Here is a 12607-nt window from a genome sequence, read left to right as displayed (position 1 = left end):
GCTGCAAACCATTTGTCAATATCATCACCATCACTAAATTTGGGAACAATCCTTTTGGGGATCTTAGGGTCCAAATATTCTTCTTTTTCCCCATGAGCATTGAAGCCACCATCCTCAAGCTCATCCTCAAGGTTTGCTATCACCTTACCAATGGGGGGGTCTGCTAGAGTAACTTCTGACACTTCCCACTGGTGAAGGGGGTCTGTACCAGTTTGGACTTTGGCATCTTCCTTACCGTCTCCAAGGTCGTCTTTTGGGGTATGGCCCTACCTCTCTAGTCTCTCTCTTCTTCATAGGAGCTGAGGAGTTTTTTAAGCTCTTCCTTTTTGGCTGTAGCTTTATAGCTAATGCCCCTAGCTTTGCAGAAAACTCAGATCATTGATCCTTTGGGCTGGGATAACTAACAAGTTGAGTTTCTTACCAACCTCCATGGCGCACTAACTTTTACTTGAAAATTGGGACCTTATTAAAATGTTACAAAAATAATTTTAAACATTTTGCATAATTTTCTAATTTTTTTCACTTTTTTAGAACACTATTTAAATGGAGGTTTACACAGAGCCCTAACAATTCCATTTAAAACTAATTTTTCAAAGACAATCTGAAAACTGGTGAAGCTGGATATAGGTGTTGTTGTGTACCCTCAGGTTGCAGCGCCAAGTAAAGATGGTGGTGACTGGACTGCCTACCAACAAGCCTTGGCAGTGGTAAGTTGGAGGAGAATGTATCTCCTCTTCCGGAGGTCCTGGGAAAAAACGGTAGCCGGCTGTAACATGGTGCAGAGCTGAACTACTCTTCCCCAAAGCACTGGACCATCTACTTTCTGGTGATCCCTCAGAGGGCCCGATGGCCAGCGCTTCTTCCATTCCAGTAGGTGCTTTTTACCTTGGATGGGCAGGGGACTAGTGCCACTAGTCCAAGGGAGTCAGGTCTTGCCTTTGGCTCACAAAGGGTCCCCTCTTACTGGGGGAATCAGTCTGTGGTCCAGAACGAAACTGCAGTCGAGCAGTTCCAACAAGGTTACCACAGATTGAAGGTATCACTCCTTTAGTTTGTGCAGGTTCCTGGTGTCATCAATGCGGGGCTTCTCTTGTCCTTCCTTCACAAGTTGTTGCAGATCTGAGGTTCGGGTGCAAGGGTTACCCTCCAAATCCTAGATTTAGAGGCATTATGTGTCTGGGTGCAATTAGTTAATGGGCTACAAGCCCCAGAGTCTAATCTTCCCCTGAGGTGACCACATCTGGAGGGCTGTGGTAACTTTTCTACCCAGAACCCTGTATTTTGCCACTTTTCAAGATGGCATATCTCTTCCTTAGTTTTACAGACCAGGCTGCCCACCCTAGAGGTGTGGCTATATTTCTGGGAGTGTATGCCTCCTGACTAACTAATTTTCCCACCTGTCTCGGTGCAAATGTGCCTGGGGCCAGGTAGATGACTTTCTCCTCCACTGTGGACATCGTAATTGGATATCAGAGGTGGTGTACCCTTTGAAGCTCACTACCTTGATGTGCCACTTCACTAGCCTTCCTGGCAGGGAAGAAGGTGTGATCTCCTTCCCATCAAGGCCATTGAACTGACTCCTGAGAGCGTTCACACTTCTGCCAAGGGGGTCAGAATCCGGTCTTGGTGGCAGCAGTTGCAAGCTGGCAGTCAGAGCACAGAGAAACTGTGGAAACTCAGTGGCCAACCTCTAAGGCTGCCCTCTGGGCCCATGCCACATCATCCTCGCTGCGAGTTTTGTTTCAGGGATGAGACAACACATTCTTTGATACAAAACATGTTCCATTTCACTGGTACCCTAATAGGACTGGTAACCTCGAGTCTGCATGGGTGCCAGCCCATGTTATCCAATGCGCCGTCATTTTCTCATTGTAGCCTTTAAAGTCCACTATAGGGACACATAAGCTTGAACTTATATGCCCACACCCTTCTATAATGCAGCCTGCCCTCTGGGCTCAGGAGGCCTTCCTTGGGTGTGACTGACATATATTAAATATAGTGCTTAGACAGAGCCACACATGGTGTTGGCACAGTCGGATGAGTGGTTTGCACTTCTCCTGTAGTCTGCAATGGCAGGCCCGCTATCAATAGTTTACTTGGGTCACTCCGTGGGGCACAAACAGTGCTTCAGGCCCTGGTGACCCTTTGAACACCCATGAACTGGGTACCACTGGTACTATATACTAGAGACTTATAAGGCATTAATGTTCTTGTCAATTAGGGATGCCAATTCAAATATACCAATTTAGGGAGAGAACACTGCACTGGGCCTGATTAACAGGGGTGACCATCCAAAAGGAGCACTTTCCTATAGTGGTCTTCCCCCCAAAAGTTTGCCTGTCTCCTTTACTTTTCTGACCTAGTTTTTGCTGGTATTATGACTCTGTGCACTTTACCCCAGGTAACCACTGCTAATGTGTTTATGCCCTCTCCCCTTAATATGGTAACATTGGTAAATCCCCAATTGTCATATTTAATTTACTTATAGGTCCCTAGCAAAGTGATACTACAGATAACTGTAGGAGGCTGGCCTGGTGTGTAGTGGGAACCTATAGTACTTACATCTTATACCAGGTCCAGTTATCCCTTATTAGCTAGGTGTAGGCAGGCTCTCTAGAGGTAGCTGTGGATGAGCAGCCATGGCTTATCTAGGAGACATGCAAAGCTCATGCGATACCACTATAGTCACACAGTACTTACACACATGAAAAAAAACACTCAGGGCCTGATTTCTACTTTTTTAGTGCTGCATTTGCGTAATTTTTTTAAGCAAAAGCAGCTCAAACTTAAAAAATTCAATTATATTTTGTAAGTTTGCGCCGCTTTTGCGTCAGCAAATGAAGCAAATGCAGCGCTAAAAAAGTATAAATCAGGCCTTCAGTGTTACAAAAAAAGGTACTTTATTTTGGTGACACAAATACCAAAATTACCATAAAGACTGCACTCCCTTAGGAGGTAAGTAATACACACATTATACACACTAGTATGCAGAAATAGGCATAAAAACACTGAGAAAACAATGCAAGTAGTGAAAATTACAATAGTTAGAAACAAACTTTATACTAAGAAAGTGGAATGCGAAAGTTGGCCCCCCACCTAGGCAAGTTTAATGTGTAAAGGGTAGCTGGGAGTACCAGAAAAGCCCAAAGGTAAGTACCACAACCCACCCCAGTGACCAGGAAAACAGGAGTAAATCATAATAAGTTTCCCAGAACACACAGAGAAGAAAAGAAGAACTATGCAAAACCCTGAAGAGAGTGCAAGACACCAACAGTGGAATCCTGGAAAAGAAGACCTGTGGAAGAAGAGGACCAAGTCCAAGAAGCACAGAAGAGTCAAGGAAGAGCAGGAGCCCCTTCTAAGCCGGATGAAGGTGCAAAAGGTGAACCACTGGGGAAGAAGAAAAGTCAGCACTGCACCCAAGAAGACGAACTCGGGTTCCTGGAGGGTGCAAGTGATGTCCCACACAGGATGGAAGATTACAGTTGGCTCTGCGTTGTTAGAGCCCGCTAACAAGCCTTGGCACAAGCACAGCTTGTGGTTAGCGGAAAATAGTGCTGCCAGGAAGGACCAGGTGGACTCTACCTAGGAGGGAGAGTCAGAGGGGGCCCTTAGCAACACAGAGAGCCCACATACGACCAGGCAGTGCACATAGGAGTCCCACAGATCGGGGACACAAAAGTTGCAGAAGAGAGCCACGCAGCTCTACGACAAAGGCTCCCATGCCACTGGGGAACTACTCAGGAAGCTGTGCATCGCAGGATAGAGTGCTGGGGCCAGAGATTCAAGATGCATGAAGATCTTGGAGGAAGGATGCCAACAAGCCTTGGCAGCTGCAAAGGATGCAGTGCACAGGGGTACTGTCTTGCGTGGGGATGCAAGGTCTTACCTTCACCAAAGTTAGACAGTTGGAAGAGGGGACCATCTGGACAACTTCAGTCTACCTCCCGTGATGCAGGATCCACGCAGCTCAGCAGGAGAGGGGATCCACACAGCCAGTCGTCGTCGTAGTTGGTGCCTGCAGAAGCAGGTGAGTGACTCCTTTAACCCAAGGGAGATTCCTTCTTCCTTCTGATGCAGGCTGAAGAAGGGCTGTCCTCAGAGGATGCACGACTGGGGAAATCTTTATAGCTAATGCCCTTAGCTTTGCAGAAGACTCAGATCATTGATCCTTTGGGCTGGGATAACTAACAAGTTGAGTTTCTTACTGTGAGAAAGTAGCCTCCTTCTAACCTTGTTACCCCCACATTTGGCCTGTTTGTGAGTATATGTCAGGGTGTTTTCAATGGCCCACTGGGATCCTGTTAGCCAGGGCCCAGTGCTCATTGTGAAAACCCTATGTTGTCAGTATGTTTGTTATGTGTCACTGGGACCCTGCTAGCCAGGACCCCAGTGCTCATAAGTGTGTGCCCTGTATGTGTTCCCTATGTTATGAGTAACTGTCTCACTGAGACTCTGCTAACCAGAACCTCCGTGGTAATGCTCTCTCTGCTTTCCAAGTTGTCACTAACAGGCTAGTGACCAATTTCACCAATTCACATTGGCACACTGGTACACCCATGTAATCCCCTAGTATATGGTACTGAGGTACCCAGGGTATTGGGGTACCAGGAGATCCCTATGGGCTGCAGAATTTCTTTTGCTACCCATAGGGAGCTCAGACAAATTCTTACACAGGCCTGCCACTGCAGCCTGAGTGAAATAATGCCCACATTATTTCACAGCCATTTTTCACTGCACATAAGTAACTTATAAGTCACCCATATGTCTAGCCTTCACCAGGTGGGGTGCCGAGTTACTTAGTGTGTGGGCACCCTGGCACTAGCCAAGGTGCCCCCACATCGGTCAGGGCAAATTCCCCGGACTTTGTGAGTGCGGGGACACCATTACACGCGTGCCCTACACATAGGACACCACCTATGTGTAGCGTCACAATGGTAACTCCGAACATGGCCATGTAACATGTCTAAGATCATGGAATTGTCCCCCCAATGCCATCCTGGCATTGGGGGGACAATTCCATGATCCCCCGGGTCTCTAGCACAGAACCCGGGTACTGCCAAACTGCCTTTCCCGGGGTTTCACTGCAGCAGCTGCTGCTGCCAACCCCTAAGACAGGTTTCTGCCCCCCTGGGGTCCAAACAGCCATGGCCCAGGAAGGCAGAAAAAAGGACTTCCTCAGAGAGAGGGTGTGACACCCTCTCCCTTTGGAAATAGGTGTGAAGGCTGGGGAGGAGTAGCCTCCCCCAGCCTCTGGAAATGCTTTGATGGGCACAGATGCTGCCCATCTCTGCATAAGCCAGTCTACACCAGTTCAGGGATCCCCCAGCCCTGCTCTGGCGCAAAACTGGACAAAGGGAAGGGGAGTGACCACTCCCCTGACCTGCACCTCCCAGGGGAGGTGCCCAGAGCACCTCCAGTGTGCTCCAGACCTCTGCCATCTTGGAAACAGAGGTGCTGCTGGCACACTGGACTGCTCTGAGTGGCCAGTGCCAGCAAGTGACGTCAGAGAGTCCTTCTGATAGGCTCCTTCAGTTGTTGCTAGCCTATCCTCTCTCCTAAGTAGCCAAACCTCCCTTTCTGGCTATTTAGGGTCTCTGCTTTGGGGAATTCTTTAGATAACGAATGCAAGAGCTCATCAGAGTTCCTCTGCATCTCTCTCTTCACCTTCTGCCAAGGAATCGACCGCTGACTGCTCTGGAAGCCTGCAAAACTGCAACAAAGTAGCAAAGACGACTACTGCGACCTTGTAACGCTGATCCGGCCGCCTTCTCGACTGTTTTCCAGGTGGTGTATGCTGTGGGGGTAATCTGCCTCTTCTCTGCACTAGAATCTCCGAAGAAATCTCCTGTGGGTCGACGGAATCTTCCCCCTGCAACCGCAGGCACCAAAGAACTGCATCACTGGTGTTCTGGGTCTCCTCTCAGCATGACGAGCGAGGTCCCTTGAACTCAGCAACTCTGTCCAAGTGACTCCCAGAGTCCAGTGACTCTTCAGTCCAAGTTTGGTGCAGGCAAGTCCTTGCCTCCCCACGCTAGACTGCATTGCTGGGAACCGCGTGTTTTGCAGCTGCTCCAGCTCCTGTGCACTCTTCCAGGATTTCCTTTGTGCAGATCCATGCCTGTATCCCCGGCACTCTAACCTGCAGTGCACGACCTCCTGAGTTGTCCTCCGGCGTCGTAGGACCCTCCTTTGTGTCTTCGGATGAGCTCTGGTTCACTCCACTTCGTAGTGCCTGTTCCGGCACTTCTGCGGGTGCTGCTTGCTTCTGAGTGGGCTCTCTGTCTTGCAGGACGCCCCCTCTGTCTCCTCACACAATTGGTGACATCCTGGTCCCTCCTGGGCCACAGCAGCATCCAAAAACCCTAACCGCAACCCTCGCAGCTAGCAAGGCTTGTTTGCGGTCTTTCTGCACGGAAACACCTCTGCACGTCTCTTCACGACGTGGGACATCCATCCTCCAAAGGGGAAGTTTCTAGTCCTTGTCATTCTTGCAGAATCTACAGCTTCTACCATCCGGTGGCAGCTTCTTTGCACCCACAGCTGGCATTTCCTGGGCATCTGCCCACTCCCGACTTGATCGTGACTCTTGGACTTGGTCCCCTTGTTCCACAGGTACTCTCCTCAGGAAATCCATCGTTGCTGCATTGCTGGTGTTCGTCTTCCTTGCAGAATTCCCCTATCACTACTTCTGTGCTCTTTGGGGAACTTAGGTGTACTTTGCACCCACTTTTCAGGGTCTTGGGGTGGGCTATTTTTCTAACCCTCACTGTTTTCTGACAGTCCCAGCGACCCTCTACAAGGTCACATAGGTTTGGGGTCCATTCGTGGTTCGCATTCCACTTCTAGAGTACATGGTTTGTGTTGCCCCTATCCCTACGTGCCCTCATTGCATTCTATTATGACTGTACATTCTTTGCACTGTTTTCTATTGCTATTACTGCATATTTTGGTATTGTGTACATATATCTTGTGTATATTTGCTATCCTCATACTGAGGGTACTCACTGAGATACTTTGGCATATTGTCATAAAAATAAAGTACCTTTATTTTTAGTATATCTGTGTATTGTGTTTTCTTATGATATTGTGCATAGGACACTAGTGGTACTGTAGGAACGTCACTCGTCTCCTAGTTCAGCCTAAGCTTCTCTGCGAAAGCTACCTTTTCTATCAGCCTAAGCTGCTAGACACCCCTATACACTAATAATGGATACCTGGACCTGGTGCAAGGTGTAAGTACCCATTGGTACCCACTACAAGCCAGGCCAGCCTCCTACAGGGCCTGAAGTTCGTGGGGGCACCTCTGCTAATGCAGGGGTGCGCTCACACACAGGTACTTTGCGCCCTGTCCTCTGGCCTAGAAGACCTACCATAGGGGTGACTTATAAGTAACCTGGTGTAGTGACAAATGGCAGTGAACTCATTTGCCCTTGGGATTGCATGAGCATCTCTTTTGGTTACTGTATTGAGCCCTCTATAGTCAACACAAAACCTCATCTCTCTTTTCCCATTCTGAGAGTGTGGTTTTGGGACCAGCACCACTGGGCTAGCCCAGGGGCTCTCTGAGTGCTCAATGAGTCCCAGGTCAAGCATCTTTTGCACCTCTGCTTTGATGCAATCCCTTACTTGATCAGGTTGCCTGTAGCTTTTACTCTTGAGAGGTAGACTGCCCCCTGTATCAATGGTGTGTTCACACCATGTGGTTTGACCAGGTGTAAGGGAAAACAATTCTGAGAACTGTCCCAGGAGATTTCTGCAGTCTTCTTTCTGAGAATGAGAACGGCAATCTGCTAAGACTACCCCCTCAACTGAACTATCAGCTTCAGAATTTGAAAAGAGATCAGGGAGAGGGTCACTCTCATCTTCCTGTCCCTCATCAGTTGCCATGAGCAGGGTTAAGTCAGCCCTGTCATAGTAGGGCTTAAGGCGGATCACATGAAGTACTCTGAGAGGACTTCTTTGAGTGCCAAGGTCTATTAAATAAGTGCATTACCGTTTTTTTCCACTATGATGTGTGGTCCACTCCATTTGTCTTGGAGTGCTCTTGGTGCCACAGGCTCCAGGACCCACACTTTCTGTACTGGATGGCACACAGTGAGGACAGCCTTCTGGTCATGCCATTGCTTTTGCAATTCTTAGTTTGCCTGAAGGTTCTTACTGGCCTTCTTCATGTACTCAGCCATCCTTGATCTGAGGCCGAGAAAATAAGACACAATGGGGGTCATTATGACCCCGGCGGTCGGTGATAATGTGGCGGTAGTACCGCCAACAGGCTGGCAGTACATACCGCCACATTATAACATTGGCGGGTTGGCTGGAGCCAACCCTCCAATATACCATACCGACCGCCATGGTATTAGCAGCCTCCGGGCCAGAGATAACAATCTCCAGCCCGGCTGCCGCTAATGTACTGCTGGCGGCATTTGAACCCTGCCTACCGCCATGGTTTTTGTGGCATTCGTAACGCCACAAAAACCATGGCGGAAGGCCCTACCAGTGACAGCAAATTCCTTCCTTGTCACTGGGAATAAGGCCCACCCACCCCCTCAAACAATCCCAGACACCCCCCACCCCCTCTCCATCCAGGCTCCCCCCTTCCAATCCCCCACACCCCACACACGCACACTCGCAGACACATACTCACTCACACAGGCATACATGCATGCATCCATTTATTCACGCACACAGCCGTACCACATTCACACTGACACGCAGACACGCATTCACATTTCCATTCATACACGCATTCCCAAACATTCACCCACATACACAAACAGCACTACATACACATTCACATTCACGGACACACTCACACATTCATGCACATACCCCCCACATACACACACACACAACACCCCTCACCCCCTCCCCTGTTGGAATCCCAACTTACCTGCATCCAGGGGGTCTTCCGTCAGGGGACGAGACGGGGCTCTGCTAGCGCCAGCAGCGTCCGCCAGCAGAACACCACCAGGCCGTATTCTTTTTCATAGTACGGCTGGTGGCGGTCTACTGGCGTGGTGCTGCTAGTGGTAGCAGCGCCACCTTAACACCATCTGCCAGTATGGCCACAGACAGATTTCCGCCCTTCTTGTAACGGAAATCCGTCTGTGGTCATATTTTGGCAGATGGATGTTAGCCGGGGCGACGTTCTTTTGGCGGCCGTCGCTGCATCGGTACGTGGCATTTACCGCCAATCTTCAAATGAGGGCCTATTTCTTGTTTAGGGAGCTTCAGGGATTGTTCCCAACCCTCCTTTACAAGAGCAAGTAGACCCCTAACAGGGTGTCCAAAGAGGAGTTCAAAGGGGCTGCAGCTCACTCCTTTTTGGGTTACCTCCCTGTAGGCAAAGAGGAGGCATGTTAACAGGACATCCCATCTCCTCCTGAGTTTTCCAGAGAGTCCCATTAACATACCTTGGAGTGTTTTGTTGAAATGTCCAACCAACCCATTTCTTTGGGGATGGTAAGGTGTGGTGAATTTGTAGGTTACACAACACTCTTTCCATATTGCTTTCAAGTATGCGGACATGGCAGACAGGGTTCTGGCCTCCTGGGGTCTGGGCAGCCCAGTTACAGGAAAGCAGAACAAACAATTTCCTTTGAGAGAGGGCGCTACACCCTCTCCCTTTGGAAATAGGTGTTAAGGGCTTGGGAGGAGTAGCCTCCCACAGCCTCTGGAAATGCTTTGAAGGGCACAGATGGTGCCCTCCTTGCATAAGCAAGTCTACACCAGTTCAGGGATTCCCCATCCCCTGCTCTGGCGTGAAACTGGACAAAGGAAAGGGGAGTGACCACTCCCCTGTCTATCACCACCCCAGGGGAGGTGCCCAGTGCTCCTCCAGTGTGTTCCAGACCTCTGCCATCTTGAATCCAGAGGTGTCAGGGCACAATGGAGGCTTCGGAGGGGCCAGTGCTAGCAGGTGACGTCAGAGACCCCTCCTGATAGGTGCTTACCTCTCTAGATGGCCAATCCTCCTCTGAAGGCTATTTAGGGTCTCTCCAGTGGGCTATTCCTCAGATAACGACTTGCAAGAATTCACCAGAGTTCCTCTGCATCTCCCTCTTTGACTTCTGCCAAGGACCGACCGCTGACTGCTCCAGTAGCAAGAAGACTACCAGCAGCATTGTAGCGCCTAATCCTGCCAGCTTTCTAGAATGTTTCCTGGTGGCGCATGCTCTGGGGGCTACCTGCCTTCACCCTGCACTGCAAGCCATGAAGAAATCTCCTGTGGGGTGACAAAGTCTTCCCCCTGCTACCGAAGCACCAAACTTCTACTCACCGGTCCTATGGGTCCCCTCTCATCGTGACGAGCGTGGTCCCTGGAACTCAGTTGGTAGATCCAAGTGACCCGACAGTCCAGTCGTCCATCTGTCCAAATTTGGAGGAGGTAAGTCCTTGCCTCCCCTCACCAGACAGCAATCCTGTGAACTGTAGCTGCTAGGGCTTCTGTGCACGCCTGCAAGGAATCCTTTGTGCGCAGCCTAGCCCAGGTCCCCAGCACTCTGTCCTGCATTGCTCAACTCGCTGAGTTGACCACCGGCTTCGTGGGACCCTCTTTTGTAGGGTTGAGATGACCACAGTGCTCAGTTTTCTTGAACCCATGTTCAAGTGCTTCTGCTGGTGTTGACTTCTTCTGCGTGGGCTCTCTGTGTTGCTGAAGGCCTCCTCTGTCTCCTCTTCCAAGTGGTGATCTCCTGGTCCTTCCTTGGCCCAGACAGCACCCTTTTTTTTTAATCGCGACCTTTGCAGCTAGCAAGGCTTGTTTGAAGTCTTTCTCCAAAGAAACAACGCTGCACCCTCCAGCACTCCATGGGACATCTTCTGCACAAAGGAGAAGTTCCTAGCACCTTTCATTGTTGCAGAATCTTCAGCTTCTTCCACTCAGAGGCAGCAATTTTGCACCTTCAAACGGGGTTTAGTGGGCTCCTGCCCCCCCTGGACACTTTCGTGACTCTTGGAGTTGGTCCCCTTCCTTTACAGGTCCTCAGGTCCAGGAATCCGTCTTCAATGCTTTGCAGTCTGTTATGGTCTTTGCAGAATTTCCTATCACAAGTTTAGTGTGTTTCTGGGGTAGTAGTATCACTTTACTCCTACTTTTCAGGGTCTTGGGGTGGGGTATCTTGGACACCCATAGTGTTTTCTTACACTCCCAGTGACCCTCTACAGACTACACTAGGCCAGGGGTCCCTAAGTGGTTTGTATTCCACTTTCTTAGTATATGGTTTGTGTTGCCCCAGGCCTATTGCACCCTATTGTATTCTACAGTGTTTGCACTACTTTTCGACCTGTTTACTTACCTGATTTTGGTTTGTGTATGTATTTTGTGTATTTTACTAACCTCCTAAGAGAGTATATACTCTAAGATATTTTGGCACATTGTAACTAAAATAAAGTAACTCTGATTATTGTGATTCTTATGATAGAGTGCTATATGATATAAGTGGTATAGTAGAAGCTTTGCATGTCTCCTAGTTCAGCCTAAGCTGATTTGCTATATCTACCTCTATCAGCCTAAGCTGATAGAACACTACTAATCTACTAATAAGGGATAACTGGACCTGGCACAAGGTGTAAGTACCATCAGGTACGCACTATGAGCCAGGCCAGCCTCCTACACTGAAACAGCTGAACTCTTAGTTGCAGGGGGCCTGCCAGGGAGGAGTCAAGTGGGGCTTAGCAAACTTGCTCCACACTTGTGGTTTTGAGACAGCAAGCTGTCAAAGAAGAAGCATGGGATGTCACTGGCACCCACAGGTGTACTGGGAAAACAACCTCATGTATTAAGAGCCAGGGGAACCCAAACCTAGTGCAACCAGAAGATTTGTCATCTCTCTGCAATACAGAGAGTTTTTGTTGACTTTAGCACATGACATTCCCCTTGCTGGTCACCTGGGGCAAAGTAAAACTTGAGACAGACTAGCCCCCACTTTCACTGGCCCCACATGTCAGAAGACACAAAGGGGTTTTGCTGCTGTTTCAGTGTAGGAGGCTGCCCTGGTTTGAAGTGTTTACCCTAGGTACTTACACCTTATGCCAGGTCCAGTTATCACTTATTAGTGAAATGTAGTAGTGTTCTATCAGCTTAGGCTGATAGAGGTAGCTATAGCAGAGCAGTTTAGGCTGAACTAGGAGACATCAAAGCTTCTGCAATACCACTTATAGTTACACAGTACTTATACACAAGTAAAGACAATACTCAGTGTTACCGAAAATAAAGATATTTATTTGGGTGACCTAAGGCCAAAAATATCTTAGAGGCAATACTCCTTCTGGAGGTAAGTATTCTACACAATATATACACTAGACACCAAAATAAGGTAAGTAATTAGTCAAACAGTAGTGCAAACAATAGGAAAATGCTATAGAATGCAATAGGAGAAAATAGGTCTAGGGGTAACACAAACCATATACTAAGAAAGTGGAATGCGAATCACACATTCCCCTCCTAGACAAGTGTTGTGTGTAGAGAATCGCTGGGAGAGTAAGAATACAGTAAAGGTAAGTACATTACCCCACCCCAGAGCCCAGAAAAGCAGGAGTAAAGTACTGTACGTTTCCTTAGGACACACTACAGCTCGTGATTGGAATATTGTAAGAACCAACT

The sequence above is a fragment of the Pleurodeles waltl genome, chromosome 1_2, assembly GCF_031143425.1.
Source record: "Pleurodeles waltl isolate 20211129_DDA chromosome 1_2, aPleWal1.hap1.20221129, whole genome shotgun sequence".
NCBI lineage: Eukaryota > Metazoa > Chordata > Amphibia > Caudata > Salamandridae > Pleurodeles > Pleurodeles waltl.
Note: the sequence above shows the minus strand (reverse complement) of the source record.